Raw genomic sequence first — 21232 nt, 5'->3', positions numbered from 1 at the left:
ATTTTAGTAAGCAGATTTGGAGATTATTATATTACAGATATAGTGGATTCTGGTTATTAATTGGGACACATCAGGACCAGTATATTTTGGCTCATTTAACCGGCTACCCCAATTAGCTGAAGTTTCATGGAAATAGATTTTTTTAAAGTATAAAAGTATAGACGCTGGTGGGAGTTGTGTACAGGCCACCTAACAGTAGTAGTGAGGTCGGAGATGGTATTAAACAGGAAATTAGAAATGTGTGCAATAAAGGAACAGCAGTTATAATGGGTGACTTCAATCTACATGTAGATTGGGTGAACCAAATTGGTAAAGGTGCTGAGGAAGAGGATTTCTTGGAATGTATGCGGGATGGTTTTTTGAACCAACATGCCGAGGAACCAACTAGAGAGCAGGCTATTCTGGACTGGGTTTTGAGCAATGGGGAAGAGTTAATTAGCAATCTTGTCGTGAGAGGCCCCTTGGGTAAGAGTGACCATAATATGGTGGAATTCTTCATTAAGATGGAGAGTGACATAGTTAATTCAGAAACAAAGGTTCTGAACTTAAAGAGGGGTAACTTTGAAGGTATGAGACGTGAATTAGCTAAGATAGACTGGCAAATGACACTTAAAGGATTGACGGTGGATATGCAATGGCAAGCATTTAAAGGTTGCATGGTGAACTACAACAATTGTTCATCCCAGTTTGGCAAAAGAATAAATCAAGGAAGGTAGTGCACCCGTGGCTGACAAGAGAAATTAGGGATAGTATCAATTCCAAAGAAGAAGCATACAAATTAGCCAGAGAAAGTGGCTCACCTGAGGACTGGGAGAAATTCAGAGTTCAGTAGAGGAGGACAAAGGGCTTAATTAGGAAGGGGAAAAAAGATTATGAGAGAAAACTGGCAGGGAACATAAAAATTGACTGTAAAAGCTTTTATAGATATGTAAAAAAGAAAAGACTGGTAAAGACAAATGTAGGTCCCCTACAGACAGAAACAGGTGAATTGATTATCGGGAGCAAGGACATGGCAGACCAATTGAATAATTACTTTGGTTCTGTCTTCACTAAGGAGGACATAAATAATCTTCCAGAAATAGTAGGGGACAGAGGGTCCAGTGAGACGGAGGGACTGAGCGAAATACGTGCTAGTAGGGAAGTGGTGTTAGGTAAATTGAAGGGATTGAAGGCAGATAAATCCCCAGGGCCAGATGGTCTGCATCCTAGAGTGCTTAAGGAAGTAGCCCAAGAAATAGTGGATGCATTAGTGATAATTTTTCAAAACTCATTAGATTCTGGACTAGTTCCTGAGGATTGGAGGGTGGCTAATGTAACCCCACTTTTTAAAAAAGGAGGGAGAGAGAAACCGGGGAATTATAGACTGGTTAGCCTAACGTCGGTGGTGGGGAAACTGCTGGAGTCAGTTATCAAAGATGTGATAACAGCACATTTGGAAAGCAGTGAAATCATTCGACAAAGTCAGCATGGATTTGTGAAAGGAAAATCATGTCTGACGAATTTCATAGAATTTTTTGAGGATGTAACTAGTAGAGTGGATAGGGGAGAACCAGTGGATGTGGTATATTAGGATTTTCAAAAGGCTTTTGACAAGGTCCCACACAGGAGATTAGTGTGCAAACTTAAAGCACACGGTATTGGGGGTAAGGTATTGATGTGGATGGAGAATTGGTTAGCAGACAGGAAGCAAAGAGTGGGAATAAATGGGACCTTTTCAGAATGGCAGGCGGTGACTAGTGGGGTACCGCAAGGCTCAGTGCTGGGACCCCAGTTGTTTACAATATATATTAATGACTTGGATGAGGGAATTAAATGCAGCATCTCCAAGCTTGCGGATGACACGAAGCTGGGTGGCAGTTTTAGCTGTGAGGAGGATGCTAAGAGGATGCAGAGTGACTTGGATAGGTTAGGTGAGTGGGCAAATTCATGGCAGATGCAATTTAATGTGGATAAATGTGAAGTTATCCACTTTGGTGGCAAAAATAGGAAAACAGATTATTATCTGAATGGTGGCCGATTAGGAAAAGGGGAGGTGCAATGAGACCTGGGTGTCATTATACACCAGTCATTGAAAGTGGGCATGCAGGTACAGCAGGCGGTGAAAAAGGCGAATGGTATGCTGGCATTTATAGCGAGAGGATGCAAGTACAGGAGCAGGGAGGTACTACTGCAGTTGTACAAGGCCTTGGTGAGACCACACCTGGAGTATTGTGTGCAGTTTTGGTCCCCTAATCTGAGGAAAGACATCCTTGCCATAGAGGGAGTACAAAGAAGGTTCACCAGATTGATTCCTGGGATGGCAGGACTTTCATATGAAGAAAGACTGGATGAACTGGGCTTGTACTCGTTGGAATTTAGAAGATTGAGGGGGGATCTGATTGAAACGTATAAAATCCTAAAGGGATTGGACAGGCTCGATGCAGGAAGATTGTTCCCGATGTTGGGGAAGTCCAGAACAAGGGGTCACAGTTTGAGGATAAAGGGGAAGCCTTTTAGGACCAAGATGAGGAAAAACTTCTTCACACAGAGAGTGGTGAATCTGTGGAATTCTCAGCCACAGGAAACAGTTGAGGCCAGTTCATTGGCTATATTTAAGAGGGAGTTAGATATGGCCCTTGTGGCTACGGGGATCAGGGGATATGGAGGGAAGGCTGGGGCGGGGTTCTGAGTTGGATGATCAGCCATGATCATAATAAATGGCGGTGCAGGCTCGAAGGGCTGAATGGCCTACTCCTGCACCTATTTGCTATGTTTCTATGTTTCTATAAAAAGGCAAACTGAGTAGCATGTATTTAAATGCAAATACAGAACAAATTAGAACATGAGCAATAGTACTACAGTGCTATAAAACTGTATTAGTTCCTAACAGTAATCGATCAAACAATTCATCCAGTGCGGCAATGAACAAAATCGGTGCAGACATCTAGTGCAAATAATGACTGCCTTCAGACAATGCTATCAAAGAATGTATCCTCCCAATCTTCATTTTAATTGTAACATTCAATACCTTCAAATTCTCGGTAGTTTCTAACTTGTTGAAGTAGTGAAATAGTTTCATTTATACTCCGGGCCATTTCTGGTATCTCCAAGCCTGAATACTTGAAACTACAGTGAGCAAAACTGTTCAAGATTGTCTCACTGCTCATTCCTCATCAATTATCACTGACAAAGATCACTGCTCTTTGAATACAAACACATGCAATTGACACTTAAAAAAAAGATCACTCTAAGCATGGTGTAGCGTGTAACAGCCAAGCAAGTGTACGCGACTGATACTGCCCAGAACCTGTTCGGCAACGGTCTCCTGCACTAATTAAGTGGCATAGTGTCCCAAATAAATGAAGGGAATTATGATAATTTTCTCAATTAGTTTTTGCTCACATTAAATGTCCCATTACCATCCATATACCTATTCAAACTTCTCTTAAGCTTTGAAATTGTGCTCACATGCACCACTAGAGCTGGCAGCTCATTCCACACTCTCACGATCTTCTGTGAAGAAGTTGCACCTCATGTTCCCCTTAAACTTCCCATCTTTCACCCTTAAGCCATGATTTCTGGTTGTAATCCCACCCAACCTCAGTGGAAAAAGCTTTCATTTCTCCCATCTATCTTTCCAACTCATAATTTTGTAACCTCTGTCAAATCTCCTCTCAATCTTCTACATTCTAAAGAATACAGTCCTTACCTATTCAGTCTTTTCACTCGCTCAAGTCCTCCAGACCTGGCAACATCCTTGTAAATTTTCTCTGTACTCTTTCAACCTGATTTACATCATTCCCGTAGGTAGGTGACCAAACCTGCACAAAAAATTCCAAATAAGGCCTCACTAATATCTTAAACAACATCAACATAACATCCCATCTCCTGTACTCAATACTTTGACCCTAACTACTTGTGACACCACATTCAATGAATTATGGACCTGTATTCCCATCTCCCTTTGTCCTACTGTACTCCTCAGTGCTCCACTGTGTAAAACCTACCCTGGTTGGTCCTACTAATGTGCAACACCTCACACTTGTCTGCATTAAATTTGGGCTGCTGTTGCCTATTGATGCCTCATTGAGAGCTTTAATTGAGTGCCAGTCTAGTTGGATTTTTCTCAACCATTCATGTACAAAAAGTGCTGGCCCTCCATTTTTCAATACATAAAGCTGAAACGGTTGTGTTTGTCCTCCATATGTTACATTTACTTTCAGTTTGCCTCTGGAAGACACCTTTTTGCCTGTGTAGGTCTTTAGCATCACTGAAGTCTTCTCTAATGGTGTCTTGGAAAACAGTCTGTTGTAGTCAGCCTCTGAAATTATGGACAAAGCTGATCCTGTGCCTTGTTCCATTTTCAGTTTTACGCCAGGCACATCTATTGTCATCCATATGATTTTGTGATCTGCTTCTGTAACACTATGCAATTCTAGGCATGGCAGCTCACTTTTGTCAGACTCTGTGTTGTCTGATTCAGTTTCATATTTGGTCACTTTATGCATATGCTTAGTTTTGTGTTTGAGACTTTTCACTTGGTTGTGCTTTTCGTCTGCCTTGCACACTGTATGTGACCTTGTCTGTGACACTTGCTGCAAACTATTCTTTGAACCAACAGTGATTTGCATCATGGGAGGAGTTGCCACATCAATACCATTTTTTGGCATTTTACTCCATTCAGGGACATTGTGTGCATTTCACATTCTTTGATGTAGTTCTGCTGTGTCCTTTGCTACTGTCTCTAACGATATTGTAATGGTCAATCCCCATTCTAAGCTTAGGTCACTTTCAGACAGTAGCCCCTTTAGTGTGCTTTGGCGATGCATGCCACATACTAGCCTATCCCTTCATGCATCAGAAACTCCACCTGTAAAGTCACAGTACCAGGAAAGTTTGTGCAGTTCTGCAATATTTCAAAAATGCTTCCATCTTTTGACTCCTTTTGTAAAATCTAAATTTCTCAGCTACTGCCAATGGTTTAGGGCTGAAGTTATTTTGTAAAATTGTAACAATTTCATCATATGTCTTGCTTGCTGGCTTTTCAGGGGTTACTAGGTTGTGTAAGAGACTGTACATCCTTGTATCCATTAAGCAAGGAGTGTAGGGGTTTCCTTTAGCTCCTCCACATTGTTCAAGTTACAACACAGTTCAACCCTCTTGATTTACGACTCCCAGCCTTCTTTAGTATTATCAAATTCATCAACTTAACCAACAGAAACCACTGCCATGTTATTTTCAGTTTAAATTCAGCATGTTTTTTGAGCTTAAGCTCATAAGACATAGGAGTAGAATTCGGCCATTTGGCCCATTGAGTGTGTTCTGTCATTCAATCCTAGCTGATCCTTTTTTCCCCATCCTCAGCCCCACTGCCCGGCCTTCTCCCCATAATATTTGATGCCGTGTTGTCTATTTCACTAATACTCATGAATCCTTCAGCTTTCTTGTGCTATTTAACTCACACTGTTTCGTCCCATAACTGTCAGCTCAGTTCGTGATATTCTGTGACATTCGGGTTCTTACTCAGCACCCATTTGTTTTGTCTGTCCACAACTACCTATCAATGAAATAAAAGCACCCATGCAGGACATGATTTCAGCTGGTGTCTTCACATCGTAGCAAGAGACCATAAGACATAGGAGCAGAATTAGGCCATCTGGCCCATCGACTCTGCTCCGCCATTCAATCATGGCTGATCCATTTTTTTTCTCCTCCTCAACTCCAGTTCCCGGCCTTCTTCCTGCAACCTTTGATGCCACGTACAATCAAGAACCTATCAATCTCTGCCTTAAATATACCCAAGGACCTGGCCTCCACAGCTGCATGTGGCAACAAATTACATGAATTCATCACTCTTTGGCTAAAGAAATTTCTCCGCATCTCTGTTTTGAAAGGGCTTCCCTCTATCCTGAGGCTGTACCTTCTTGTCCTAGACTCTCCCACCATGGGAAACATCCTTTCCACATCTACTTTGTCTAGGCGTTTCAACATACAAAAGGTTTCAATGAGATCCCCCCCCTCATCCTTCTGAATTCCAGCTAGTACAGACCCAGAGCCATCAAATGTTCCTTCTATGATTATCCTTTCATTCCTGAAATCATCCTTGTGAACCTCCTCTGGACCCTCTCCAATGCCAGCACGTCATTTCTAAGATGAGGGGCCCAAAACTGTTCTCGACACTCAAGATGAGGCCTCACCAGTGTCTTATAAAGCCTCAGCAACAAGTCCTTACTCTTGTATTCTAGACCCCTTGAAACTAATGCTAACATGGCATTTGCCCTCCTCACCACCGACTCAACCTGCAAGTTAAAAAAGGTGTGCTCTGCACAAGTACTCCCAAGTCCCTCTGCATCTCAGATTCCTGGATTTTCTCTCCATTAAGAAAATAGTCCACTCATTTATTTCTACTACCCGAGTGCATGACCATGCATTTTCCAACATTGTATTTCATTTGCCACTTTCTTGCCCATTCTCCTAATCTGTCTTAAGACTTTCTGCATCCTACCTGTTTCCTCAACACCATCTGTCCCTCCACCAATCTTTGTATCATCTACAAACTTGGCAACAATGCCATCTATTCCATCATCTAAATCATTTATATACAGCATAAAAAGAAGCGGTCCCAACACCAACCCCTTCGGAACACCACTAGTCCCTGGCAGCCAACCAGAAAAGGATTCATTTATTCCCACTCACTGCCTCCTACTAATCAGCCAATACTCTAACTACATTAGTAACTTTCCTGTAATACCATGAGCTCTTAACTTGGTAAGCAGCCTCATTAGTGGCACCCTGTCAAAGGCCTTCTAAAAGTCCAAATATGCACAAGGCATTGCATCCCCTTTATCTATTCTACGAGTAATCTCCTCAAAGTGTTCCAACAGGTTCGTCAGACAGGATTTTCCTTGTAGGAAACCATGCTGACTTGGTACTACCTTGTCCTTTGTCACCAAGTACTCCATCACCTCATGCTTAACAATTGACTCTAACGTCTTCCTAACCACTGAGATCAGGTTAGGTGGTCTGTAATTTCCTTTCTGCTGCCTTCCTCCTTTCTGAAAGAGTGGAGTGACATTTGCAATTTTCCAGTCCTCTGGCACCATGCCAGAGTCCAATGACGTTTGAAAGATTATTTCTAATGCCACCACAATCTCCAATGCTACCTCTTTCAGAACCCTAGGGTGCAGTTTATCTAGTCCAGGTGACTTATGTACCTTTAGGTCTTTCAGCTTTTTGAGCACCTTCTTTCTTGTAACTGCACCCACTTCTCTTCCTTCACACAATACAGCATCAGGCATACTGTTCGTGTCTTCCACAGTGAAGACTGATGCAGAATACTCATTTAGTTCATCAACGATTTCCTTGTCCCCCGTTATTATTTCTCTTGCCTCATTTTCTAGCGGTCCTTTGTCCACTCTCATTTCTCTTTTTTTAACATACTTGAAAAAACTTTTTCTATCCACTTTGATATTATTTGCTAGCTTGCTTTCATATTTCATCTTTTCCCTTCTAATAATTTTTTTAGTTTCTGTTTGTAGGTTTTTAAAAACTCCTAATCCTCTATGTTCCCACTAATTTTTGCTTTGTTGTATGCCCTTTATTTTGCATTTACAATAGCTTTGACTTCCCTTGTCACCCACAGTTGTACTGTTTTACAATTTGAATATTTCTTCATTTTTGGAATACATACATCCTGCTCATTTTTCTCAAGAATGCATGTCATTGCTGCTCTGCTGACATCCCGGCAAGCAGCTCCTTCCAATTTACTTTGGCCAACTCCTCTCTCATATCACTGTAATTTCCCTTACTCCACTGAAATACTGCTACATCAGACATTACTTTCTCCCTATCAAGTTTCAAGTTGAACTTAATCATATTGTAATCCCTGGCTCCTTTACCTTGTGCTCCCTAATCGCCTCTAGTTCATTACATAACACCCAGTCCAGTCTAACTGATCCCCTAGTAGGCTCAACAGCAAACTGCTCTAAAAAAGCTATCTCTTAGGCATTCAACAAACTCACTCTCTTGAGATCTATTACCAGCCTGATTTTCCCAGTTGACCTGAATGTTACAATCTCCCAAGACTACCATAACATTGCCCTTTTGACTCGCCTTTCCTATTTCCTGTTGTAACCTGTGGTCCACCTCCCAGCCACTGTTGGGAGGCCTGTATAAAACTGCCATCAATATCCTTTTACCCTTGCAGTTTCCTAACTTAACTCACGAGGATTCAACATCTTCCGTTCTTATGTCATATCTTTCTACTGATTTGATGCCATTCTTTACCAGTAGAGCCACGCCACCCCCCTCTGTCTATCTTCCTATCCCTCCGATATAATGTGTAACTTGCACATTCAGCTCCCAACTACAACCATCCTTCAGCCATGATTCAGTGATGGCCACAACATCATACCTGGCAAGAGCAAGCAAGAGAACAATACACTTGAGATCAATACGTGGTTCTAAAGGAGGAGTCATTGCTCTAAAAAAAAAAATAGATCCATACATTACATTTCCCTTAAACTTTTCACCTTTCACCATTAACCCATGACCTCTAGCTGTAGTTCCACCCAACATCAGTGCAAAAATCCTGATTGCATTTACCCTGACTATGCCCTCATAATTTTGTATACCACTATCAAATCTCCCCTCAATCTTCTATGTTCCAAGGAATAAAGTCCTAACCTATTCAATTTTTCCTTATAACTGAGATTCTCCAGAACCAGCAATATCCTTGTAAATTTTATCTCTACTCTTCCAACCTTATGTATATCTTTCCCATTGGCAGGTGAACAAACCTGCACACAATACTCCAAATTAGGTCTCACCAATGTCTTATACAATTTCAACATAATATCCCATCTCCTGTACTCAATACTTTGATTTATGATAGCCAATGTGCCGAAAGCTTTGTTTATGATCATGCAACCCAACTTTCAATGAATTATGGATCTGTATTCTTCAGATAGCATTGGATAGTATTTTTCAGGGCCCTAAATTTCACTGTGTAAGACCTACTTCGGTTGGTCCTATCGAGTGCCTCACTGCGGACCTGTCTGCATTAAATTCCACTTACTAGTTTTCAGCCCATTTTTCCATCTGGTCCAGATCTCACTGACAGCTCTCTGATAGTCCTTCCTCGCTGTCCACCACACCCGCAAATTTGTGTGTCATCTGCAAACTTGCTGATTCAGTTAACCACATTATCATGCAGATTATTGATATAGATGAAAAATAACAGTAGACACAGCACCAATCCCTGTGCCACTGTACTAGTCACAGGCCTTCAGTCAGAGAGACAACCATCTACTATCACTTACTGGCTTCTCCCACAAAGCCATTGTTTAATCCAATATACTCCCATATCTTGAATGCTGAGCAACTGTATCTTCTTGACTAACAACCCATGCGGGGCCTTGTCAAGTGCCTTGCTAAAGTCCAGGTAGACAACATCCACTGCCTTGCCTTTATTGGCTCTCCTGGTAATTTATTGAGATATCTGTAAGATTGGTTAGACACGACCTACAATGGATAATCTCATGCTGACTATCCCTAATCAGTCCATGTCTATCCAAATACTCATATGTCCAGTCTCTTAGAATATCTTCCAATAACTTTTCCACTACTGATGTCAGGCTTACTGGCCCATAATTTCCTGGTTTATTTTTAGAGCCTTAAACAGCGGAACAACTTCAGGTGTCTTCCAATCTTCCAATACTTCACCTGTCCCTAAGGTTGACTTAAATATCTCTGCTAGGGCCCCTGTAATTTCTGCACCTTTCTCACACAGGGTCCGAGGGAACACCTTGTCATGCCCTGGGAATTTATCCATCCTAATTTGCTTCAAGACTGCAAACACCTCCTCTGTAATCTGTATAGGGTCCATGAAGTCGACACTGCTTTGCCTCACTTGTCTTGACTCAGTGTGTCTCTTGAGTAAACACAGATGCAAAAAAAATCTTAAAATCTCGCCCATCTCTTTTGGCTCCACGCATGAATTACCATTCTGATCTTCCAGAGGACCAATTTTGACTCTCACAGTCCTTTGTAGTTTCTATCTACAAAGCCTAACAGCATCAACAATCAATAAGTTAGATTATTGCAATATTAGCCTGGTATTTGCACTCTATAATAACGGTTGTGATCAAAAGTGTTTATTGTTGTTCTGGGAGAAATCTGATGGCAGCTTCTGTAGTATTTGCATATGAACTAGGAACAGAAAGTTTGTTGGTAACTTTTGTCTCCTCCATAAGCAGTATTATTTTAACTGCATTTTCTGTAATCAGTAATAACCTTCAATGTTTATTCTTGCTTGTAAAAAAAACCTTGAAACTTTGTTACAAGAGCCTTCAGTTTTTTAAAGGTATATTAAGCTTAATTACTGCTTAACACATTTTTTGATCCTGTAGAATATCAATTTATGATAAGTATCAATTGCCATTTCTCCTGGTAAATATTTTTAAATTGCATACCTTAAAGTGACTTTTAAAAAAAGCTATATTCTGCTTAACATTAAAAAAAAAGACGTTGCACTTTTTACTTCTGGACTACTGTCTGTAAGAATTCTTCAATGTGATTAGCTGCTTAATAATATCTCTGTTGCTGGATGTCAGTGATCCTTTTCAAATAATGTTAATAGCACTTAGTATGGGAAAAGTGAAATTCACACCATAGAGGGACCTTTCTTTGGAGTCAATGACACCATTGCTCTGCATAGTACCTATGTTATAAAAAAAACTTACAGAAATTTTTAAGTACATCATGAATGTTAAATAAATTTAGTTTGTACCTACAAAACCTAACAGCATCAACAGTCTATAAGTCAGATTATTGTAATTCAGCTCCGGAGAACTTAGAATTGATTTTTGAAACATCCTGCAAATTTAAGGATATTTGTAATGAAACTGTGAGGTATATTGAGAATTTGAGAGCATTCTTCCTGTAGTTCTGTAACCATTTCAGTGAAGCTAGGGCATGCATGTATAAATTAGCTTTCTGTGCTTGTGGTGGATGAGCATTAAATTGTGTAAAATAATTTATAGAAATTATCTTTATAATTCAGTTTAATTTTACAGAAGATCGTTGAAAGTTCTGTATATAAAATCAAGATTGAAGGAGCTCCCTGAGATCAGTAAAATTGTGTAGGCTCTGGACATTTGGCAACTTGTGTGCAATGGCTGATCACAAACAAGTTCAGCACAAAGGAATCTACTTAACTAGCAGTCCATCTAGCTTTTAAAACTTCCTGCTGTGATGTCCATTCATTTCAGGCCAATTTGGCCTAAGCTCCACATTCCAAGGCTAAATACAGTGTTCACATAATTAATGCTTATCGACATTTATGACTTAGTTACTGGAAGTGTTTGTGAACTAGTACAATAACAAGTTGTAAATTAAAAAGCTTGCTCACTACCTCGAGTTGTTGATAATAGATGACTAAGAGCTCAGGTTAAAGGTTATAAACAATGAAGTAGGCAATTAAATCATGACAAACTGGCACATGATTTCAATACAAAGCAGAATATTGTCACCATTTAAACAGGCCCTCTTTCTGTCAGTTTAATGAATTTCTCAATATTTCATTTCAAGCTATCTTGAGAGCATTTTTTCAATATCTGAAATCCAATTTATTACATATAATATTTCAAATATCAAATTACACTGAATCACTCATGGGCGTTCTGATGCAAAGTAATTTGCTGCTACTTTCTCAGGGTACCATTTCTCCAGTAAATTCTGAGAAATAATATATTGAGCTGTTAAAATGAGTGCTTTTTTTAGGAAACGAAATGGTTGGTTGACTATGTTTTAAACTAAAACTCCACCAAATGTCTTTATCCCTTCCTGCCTTTGAAGTGCAGCTGCTCTGACACAGCCTTGGTCTGGGATTCATTCTCAGCAGAAAATATATATGTCTGATGCCGATCAGGAAAAAATATAGAATACAACAAAGACAAATAGTTTTTAAAAATTGGTTCAAATGTGTTACATTAAACACTATTTTATTCTCCATTAATCATGAATTTCTGATAGTTGTGTGATCTTCTAATTTATAGATGATTAGTTGAAGTTAAGAAGTTTGCCAAAGTTGAATTTAATTAGAGTGACACAACAGACATGTTGACATCATGTGAGATTACTCAGATTTGTAAATAGCGTAATGGGTTATTTTTAAAAGGAACAGCTAGAGTGGGTGATTTGCAAAACATAATTGAAACTCCTTGATGTGGCACTTTCTTTATTTCTTAAATCTCTTTGTGACCTAAAGTATGGACACAACATTAGTTGGCACCAAGTATATTCCAGCAAAGGCCTTTCCTGGACTGTTTATTTCGATTACCAGCTCTATCAGTTCCATTTAACTAACATTGCTGTTGGAAAAACCTGGGTCTGGGTATTTACTGGAGGCCATAAAGGGAGGGATGGGGGTGGTAGGATTTTTGGATGGGAAACTCTGAAGCAATAACTTCCCAGACCGCTGCCAAAATTCAGCCTTTTCTTTTCCATGTCTTCAAAGATGGCCATAAATTGATGTTAAGCATTGAGTGTTGATAATTCTTTTCACTTGCTTTAGCATGATTTCCTAATTTAGCAGCTTGTTTTGCATCCATATTAGAAATTCAGAATCCTGAATGAGTCTGTTTTTCATTGTGGTATAAAATCCAGAATAAATGCAAGATTCCGTATTGGTGACTATGTAAATACCGGATGATTGTAAAACACAACAAATACATAAAGCCTTTAGGGCAAGAAATCTGTCATTCCTACTCAGACTGCGTAAATGGGACTCCATGCCCATTAATGAGGTTAATTACTCTTCGAACATTCACACAGTTCAAAGGCAAATGTGCACTCCCTTAATGTCCAATTTCCATGTGCCTTGGCCTGTCTTCGGGTCCGTTGCCCAGGGCTGCAGCTAGACCTTAGAAGATATTTCCTATGACCATGTGGGTTTCCTCCACGTGCTCCAGTTACCTCCCACAGTTGGTAGGTTAATTGGTCGATGTGAATTGTCCTGTGATTAGGCTGGAGTAAATTGGGGGTTGCTGGCTGGTGTGGTTTGAAGGTCCAGAAGGGCCTATTCCGTACAGTATCTCAATAAATCTTTTCTTTTCAAAATATATATATTTATTAATTAATTTATTTAGCGATACAGCATGGAGTAGGCCCTTCGAGCTACACAACCCCACAAGCCTAATTAATGCTAACCTAATCATGTTACAATTTACAATGACAATTTAACCTACCAGGTACACCACACATTCCACATGAAGGACAGAAACTCCCTACAGAGCGGGTCTGGAGTTGAATTCCGAACTCCATAACACCCCAGGCTGTTATAGAAACATAGAAAATAGGTGCAGGAGTAGGCCATTCGGCCCTTTGAGCCTGCACCGCCATTTATTATGATCATGGCTGATCATCCAACTCAGAACCCCGCCCCAGCCTTCCCTCCATACCCCCTGACCCCCATAGCCACAAGGGCCATATCTAACTCCCTCTTAAATATAGCCAATGAACTGGCCTCAACTGTTTCCTGTGGCAGAGAATTCCACAGATTCACCACTCTCTGTGTGAAGAAGTTTTTCCTAATCTCGGTCCTAAAAGGCTTCCCCTCTATCCTCAAACTGTGACCCCTCGTTCTGGACTTCCCCAACATCGGGAACAATCTTCCTGCATCTAGCCTGTCCAATCCCTTTAGGATCTTATACGTTTCAATCAGATCCCCCCTCAATCTTCTAAGTTCCAATGAGTACAAGCCCAGTTCATCCAGTCTTTCTTCATATGAAAGTCCTGCCATCCCAGGAATCAATCTGGTGAACCTTCTCCGTACTCCCTCTATGGCAAGGATGTCTTTCCTCAGATTAGGGGACCAAAACTGCACACAATACTCCAGGTGCGGTCTCACCAAGGCCTTGTACAACTGCAGTAGTACCTCCCTGCTCCTGTACTTGCATCCTCTCGCTATAAATGCCAGCATACCATTCACCTTTTTCACCGCCTGCTGTACCTGCATGCCCACTTTCAATGACTGGTGTATAATGACACCCAGGTCTCATTGCACCTCCCCTTTTCCTAATCGGCCACCATTCAGATAATAATCTGTTTTCCTATTTTTGCCACCAAAGTGGATAACTTCACATTTATCCACATTAAATTGCATCTGCCATGAATTTGCCCACTCACCCAACCTATCCAAGTCACCCTGCATCCTCTTAGCATCCTCCTCACAGCTAACACTGCCACCCAGCTTCGTGTCATCGGCAAACTTGGAGATGCTGCATTTAATTCCCTCATCCAAGTCATTAATATATATTGTAAACAACTGGGGTCCCAGGACTGAGCCTTGCGGTACCCCACTAGTCACCGCCTGCCATTCTGAAAAGGTCCCGTTTATTCCCACTCTTTGCTTCCTGTCTGCTAACCAACTCTCCACCCACACCAATACCTTACCCCCAATACCGTGTGCTTTAAGTTTGCACACTAATCTCCTGTGTGGGACCTTGTCAAAAGCCTTCTGAAAATCCTAATATACCACATCCACTGGTTCTCCCCTATCCACTCTACTAGTTACATCCTCAAAAAATTCTATGAGATTCGTCAGACATGATTTTCCTTTCACAAATCCATGCTGACTTTGTCCGATCATTTCACCGCTTTCCAAATGTGCTGTTATCACATCCTTGATAACTGACTCCAGCAGTTTCCCCACCACCGACGTTAGGCTAACCGGTCTATAATTCCCCGGTTTCTCTCTCCCTCCTTTTTTAAAAAGTGGAGTTACATTAGCCACCCTCCAATCCTCAGGAACTAGTCCATAATATTGCGCTAACCACTACACTACCATGGCATCCATAAGTAATTTGACTTAATATGGATTGGAAAGGAAATGAATTTTAATTTTAGAAGCCCAGTTGGTTATTGCATGCTCCTAACAAAACAGTAGGAATCCTGTATGACTTGCATGAGCAAGAAACATCCCCTGAGTTACTTCAGTAATCCTGGTGATCTATTGGAAAGCAGTGCTGTGACAACTGGCAATCCCGTTTTGAAGACAAATCCACATTTATGATGACAGCAGTCTAAGCTTCCATTAAAACATGCATAATACTGGTTAGCTACTTCAATGGAAGCAGTGAGCTGTTGCAGGTTCACTTCTAAGTGTAAGTATCACCAACTATTGGTCCTGGCCTTGGTAACAAAATATGTAAATGCATTTACTTTCTCAGAAGGTGAAAGAAATTTAACATGTCACCGTTAGCTAAGCATTCTATCTGGATGCATCACTGTTTGGTATGGCAACTGTTTTGTCCAAGACCTCGAGATCTTGCAGAGCGCTGTGAACGGAGCCTCAGCCTCTCCTTCACTTCCTACAATTCGTGCTGCCTCGAGAGAACAGCCAATATAACCAGATACCACCCCCCCTCCACCACTTGGGTTGTTCTCTCTTCTCCGCTCAAGCAGTAGCTATAAAAGCTTGGAAGCACATACCATCAGACTTGAGGACAGCTTCTATCCTGCATTTATCAGCCTCATCGACCGACCTCTCATATGCTAAAGATGAATACTGATTTCCCAAACTACATTGTTGTGGCCCTTGTGCTTGATTTACCTACAGTGCCGCTCCTCAGTCGTTACAACACTATTTCCAGCATTCTGAAAATGACACACAGACAAAAGTTTTTCACTCTATCTCAGTACATGTGACTGTAATAAGCCAGTAAATCAATAAGATAAATAAAAATGGCCTACTGCTGTCTGCTGAGGTTACACTGAGGTATCTGAATTTAAAAATGGCTCTTACAGAAGACTGGTGTGGAGAATTATGTAAACAAACTAATTGCTTACACAATCTGCAGCTTTCAAATCAGGATATTGCCCCTGGCTGAGCACTCCAGAGTCCCTACTGAGAATATTGAGCACCGAGATGAGGAGAAATTTAGTCAGATAAGGGATGATGAATCTTGGAGTTCTCTACTGCAGAAGGCTGTGGATGCCCAGTCAGTGAGTTAGTTTAAAATGGAAATGGATAGATTTCTGGATAATAACAGATTCAAGAAACATGCAGAACAATGAGATCATGTTGGAAGTTCGTCTTGCTCCTATTTCCCATGTTTTTAACACTTCGTTTCCTGTCCCCTGTTGTTCACTTCTACTTTCTCCACTTGTATAGCTCTTGCTTCTGCAAGCAAGATCCAAATTGTTGGAATGAAGTGCTTGTCATTGCGACACTCTATGCAAGCTCTGAGACATGCATAGCTATAATGCTTATGACGGTGTTAAGTGTGTGAGGAACATGAATGATCAGTCTGAGGCCAAATTGATAGATTCCTAATGGTGGTGGTGGGGGGGGGGGTGGTATTTTTTATGGTTAGCAATGGATATGATGAATTGAACATTCATGAGTAACACACACATAAAATGCTTGAGGAGCTCAGCAGGTCAGGCAGCATCTATGGAAATGAATAAACAGTTGACTTTTCAGGTTGAGAACCTTCATCAGGACTGGAAAGAAAGGGGAAGAAGCTAGAATCAGAAAGTGGGGGAAGAGGATGGAGTACAAGCTGGAAGGTGATAGGTGGGGCCAGGTTTGACACCTTTGGTGTTACTGTAAGGATCTGACATTTGAAGATGCATTCACTGACTTCCACCTCTTACGGCAGGTTATTGAACCACCTAAGCCATGAAATTCAGGTCATGCAAACAACAATAATTTTCTGCAAAGTTCAAAGTAAATTTATTATCAAAGTGCATATATGTCACTGTATACAAACCTGAGATTTATTTTCTTGTAGGCATGCTCAATAAATCCAATAACCATAATACAATCAAAGCAAGACTGCACCAACAGGATGGACAACCAGTGTGCCAAAGACAACAAACTGTGCAAATACAAAAAGAAAGAAAAAAGGAAATAAATAAACAAACAAAAGATATTGAGAAAATGAGATGATGAGTTCTTGAAAGTGAATCCAGAGGTTGTGGGAACAGTTCAATAATGGGATAAGTGAAGTTGAGTGAAGTTATCCTCTCTGATTCAAAAGCCTGATGGTTGAGGGATAGAAACTGTTCCTGAATCTTGTGGTGTGAGTCCTGAGGCTCCAGTACCTTCTTCCTGATGGCAGCAGTGAGAAGAGAGCATGTGCTGGATGGTAGGTTTCCCTGATGATGCATGCTGCTTTTTTGCAACACCGTTCCGTGTAGGCATGCTCAATGGTGAGGAGGACTTGTGATGGACTGAGCCGTATCCACTACTTTTGTAGGATTTTCTGTTCAAAGGCATTGGTGTTTCCATACTAGGCTTTGATGCAGCCAGTCAATATGCTCTCCACCACACATCTATAGAAGTTCGTCAAAGTTTAGATGTCATTACAAATCTTTGTAAACCTCAAATGAAGTAGAGTTGCTGCCATTTTTCTTCATAATTGCACTTACGTGCTGGGTGCAGGCCAAGTACTTCAAAATGGTAATGCCAAAGAATTTAAAGTTGCTGACCCTCTCCACCTCTGATCCCCCGATGAGGACTGGCTCATGGACCTCTGGTTTCCTCCTCCTGAAATCAATAATCAGCCTCTTGGTCTTGCTGACATTGAGTAAGAGGTTGTTGTTATGGCACAATTCAGTCAGATTTGCAATCTACCTTCTACATGGTGATTTGTAGCCACCTTTGATTCGGCCTATGACAGTGGTACGTAAATAAACGTTGGAGCAGACCGCTTAGTCACACACTCATGGGTATCAAGCGAGTAGAGCAGGGGGCTAAGCACACAGCTTTATACTGCTTCTGTGCTGATGAAGATTGTAGAGGGGATGTTGTTTCAAACCCAAGGAGACTGGGGTCTGCAAGTGAGGCAATCAAGGATCCAATTGCACAAAGAGGTATTGAGGTCAAGGTCTTGAAGCTTATAGGTTAGTTTTGAGGAGATGGTAGTATTGAATGCCGAGCTGTAGTCACTTAAGACCTTCCTGATGTATGCATATTTGTTGTCCAGATGTTCCAGAGCTGAGTGAAGAGCCAATGGAATGGCATCTGTTGTGGACTTGTTGTGCCAGTAGGCAACTTGAATCTGATCCAAGCTGCTTCTCAGGCAGGCGTTGATGTGTTTCATCAACAACCTCTCAGAACACTTCTCTGTGGATGTAAGTGCTACTGGATGATAGAGGACAAACACACTGTAGGATGGACAAATACCATTCTCTGCTTCAACTTAAATGTACTTCACCAGTTCAAAGGTGAATATTATGATCTTAATCTTTCCACTTTTACCAGTCAACAGTATGGTTGATGCTGAATGCACATTATAACAACACAATGTTGGTCTGTATCCAGCATTTTTAAGTATAACAATTGTACATCACAATCCCCCTCTCTCCTTCAAATTTGCTATCAAATGTAGCCCTAATTAGGGGTTTTTATAATATAATTTCCTAAAAAATTTCCAGCATAGCCAGATTAGTTGTAACAAAAAAAATACCACATTTTGAGTTCAAAAATAGAACCATAAAGAATAAGGGAAGTGACGGTACATTGGTATAGCTAGTAGAACCACAGGCTGGGAGTGCCAGGACCAAAGTTCAGTCCTGACCTTGTCCGTGTGGAGGACACATTTTCTCCCTTTGACTGCATGGGTGCCCTCTGGGGACTCCGTTTTTTTCCAACATTCCAAAGTCGTGAGTTGGTAGGTAAAATTGACCCTTGCAAATTTCCCCTAGTGTATATGTGAAAGGTAAAATCTGGGGAATTAAAACTGGGATTAATGTAGGGTTAGTGATAATTGGTGGTTGATGGTCAGATTGAATTTGGTATGCTCAAGGATATGCTTATGTACTGTGTTTCTCTCTGTCTAATAGAGAATTAGGCAGTGATCAGCAAGGCACAATTAAAGTACTGTCTGTGGCTTTGGCACTTGGTTATACAAAGCCATTGAAGAAAAAGGATTATACAAAGTACTTCCAACATGGATGATATCAGGACTATAGCAACTATAGTCATGATGAGGTGCTATGAGCTCAGTGGTGATTTTGTTAAAATCACTAACATTATTTGTAATTTTGATGGATGATTTTTTTAAATGTTCAGTTGTGAGTTGTGTATTCACTACTCATCTGAATTTGCCCATGAGAAATCTGTAGTGAGCTGCCAACTCAAACCATTGCAGTCCTTCTAATCAAGATACCCCCCACATTTCTGTTGAAGGAGAGATAATCTTGGATTTAGACCTATGCCAGTGAAGAAATAGTGATGTACTTTCAAATCAGGATGTGCTTTGTTATAATGGAGAACCTGTAGGTAATGGAAGTCCCTTGTCAAAAATGGTGTCAAAAATTGCAGAATGGGTGGTGCTAACGTAGTGCATCTTCTTGAAGACACAAATGGAGTGCCCTGATGACAGAGTGGGTAAAGGTTTAGGGTCCTGCATGCAGCGCTGCTTTGTTTTTGACTAGTGATGAAGCTGCGACATGGAGCATATTCCATCAGTATTTGATGTGTCTTGTGGATTAAGAGAACTTTTTGAGAGCCCCGGCAGGGAGGCACTTGGCTCAGGATTTCCAGCGTCTGATCTGCTCTTAAAGCCGTTGTATTGATGTTGCTGATCCAGTTGAGTATCTGGTTATTGATGCTGCTCGGCTTGCTGATCAGCGATGGTAATGCTGTGGATACCTGGTTACACTTTTTCTTTGTCAGTTTGGAAATGGTGGGATGAATGGTTTAATTTCCTTATGATTCTAACATGACAAACAAATAATCGAGATTTATTTTGCATTACTATAGTTTTGTATTAATCTAACGGGTGCAGACCATAAAACAATTAATCTTTGTTCGGCCCTCCTTAAGTTAAAATTGAAAAGATTGCACAGAGATCATACAGCTGACCATGTCAAACAAATTGCTCCAATCATAAGAGGCATAGTTATGGTGGCCCTATTAACTGAGCTGTGATAGCGTAATTGTTAGCACATTACATTAAAAGATTCTTGTTAAAGTTCATTTTTCACACTATCTACACATTATATTATGTATTAATTCATTTTGTAAGGAAAGAGAAGTCCTATGTAATGACCTTGAATTGAATTAGAATTTCCATGCAATGCCCAATATTTTAAATTTTCACACTTTGTCTTATTAACCTCAATAGATGTGAGAAGAAAGGCAAAACTGCATTCTGTCAGTTGCAGTAAAATCAGTCCATTGTGTTAATTCATTAGTTTTGATGAAAGCAACCTCTTGTCCTGTGGGGAAGGGAGTTATTGTGCACACACTGGCCCTAAGTATTCAATATGGCTTGTGTATGGAAAAGGGAAACATGAATAACAACACAAATCAGGAGTAGATAAAACATATTGGTGTTTGTTTTCTGAAATTAATTCAACTGACAATTCTTTGTGAAAGAGGGAGAATGAGAAATGTGAAATGCAATGACATGTTAAAATGAGGAGTATATTATAAAAGAAAATGAACAAAGGAAACTACATAGGGAGGAATCTGAAACAAGAACAGAAAATGTTGGAAATACTCACCGTCTGTTAGAGAAAATCGTTAAGAAAAATGTAGAGATATGATAAAGTACTTAAATAGAAATTGGTGGAGTGTTAACTGCTTAAAATTACATCAATGAGACCATGTTGAATATAGTACCTCATCTTAGTTATCAAGCTAGAGATCCAACAAACTGGACTAGGTTCAAATATCAACATGAGGAATTTAAGTTCAGCTATTGTAAACTGAGATTAAAAATATAATATCAGTGTTGACGAACTTGAAATTAGCAGATTATTTGAAAAGCTCATCTGGTTCACAAATGGGCTTTAGGAAATGTCATCCTTACCTGATCTGGCTGTATATGTTACTTCAGACCCTCAGCAATAACTCTGAACTCCCTGCTGAAAAAGACCTGCAATCCTCTCACTTCAAAGACAGTAAAGGATGTGCAATTGCTGCTGCCCTCGCAGGTGATGCTCCCATCCTTTAAATGATAAAAAGCAATAACCTGTTTCTGCTTGTCAATATATATTTACAGAGTGATCTGTTACAGAGAAAGGGGAAGCTCTAAAGGTCTAACATTGTCAAAGTCAATACCTGGACCCCAGCACAGCAAACAGACTCAGTGATGAAGCAAAAGCATGAGTGAGGAATTGTGGCAGGTGACAATGACCTAGGGTTGCAGTTGCACCAAAATCATTGAAAGGGGCACTCCTTGATGCTTACGATAGGTGACTCTATCTGTATGTAGTCTGCCATGTGTCAATTAAT

At 40.5% G+C, this 21232-nt stretch overlaps 1 protein-coding gene across 6 annotated transcripts in view; it reads left to right on the top strand.

Annotated features, from left to right (window-relative positions):
- Positions 1–21232, top strand: part of supt3h (SPT3 homolog, SAGA and STAGA complex component) — a 426895-nt gene that overhangs the window by 328394 nt on the left and 77269 nt on the right. The gene's annotated exons all lie outside the window — the stretch shown is intronic.

The sequence above is a fragment of the Mobula birostris genome, chromosome 2 (genome assembly GCF_030028105.1).
Source record: "Mobula birostris isolate sMobBir1 chromosome 2, sMobBir1.hap1, whole genome shotgun sequence".
NCBI classification, from domain to species: Eukaryota; Metazoa; Chordata; class Chondrichthyes; order Myliobatiformes; family Myliobatidae; genus Mobula; species Mobula birostris.
Note: the sequence above shows the minus strand (reverse complement) of the source record. Positions and strands in the feature narration are given on the sequence as shown.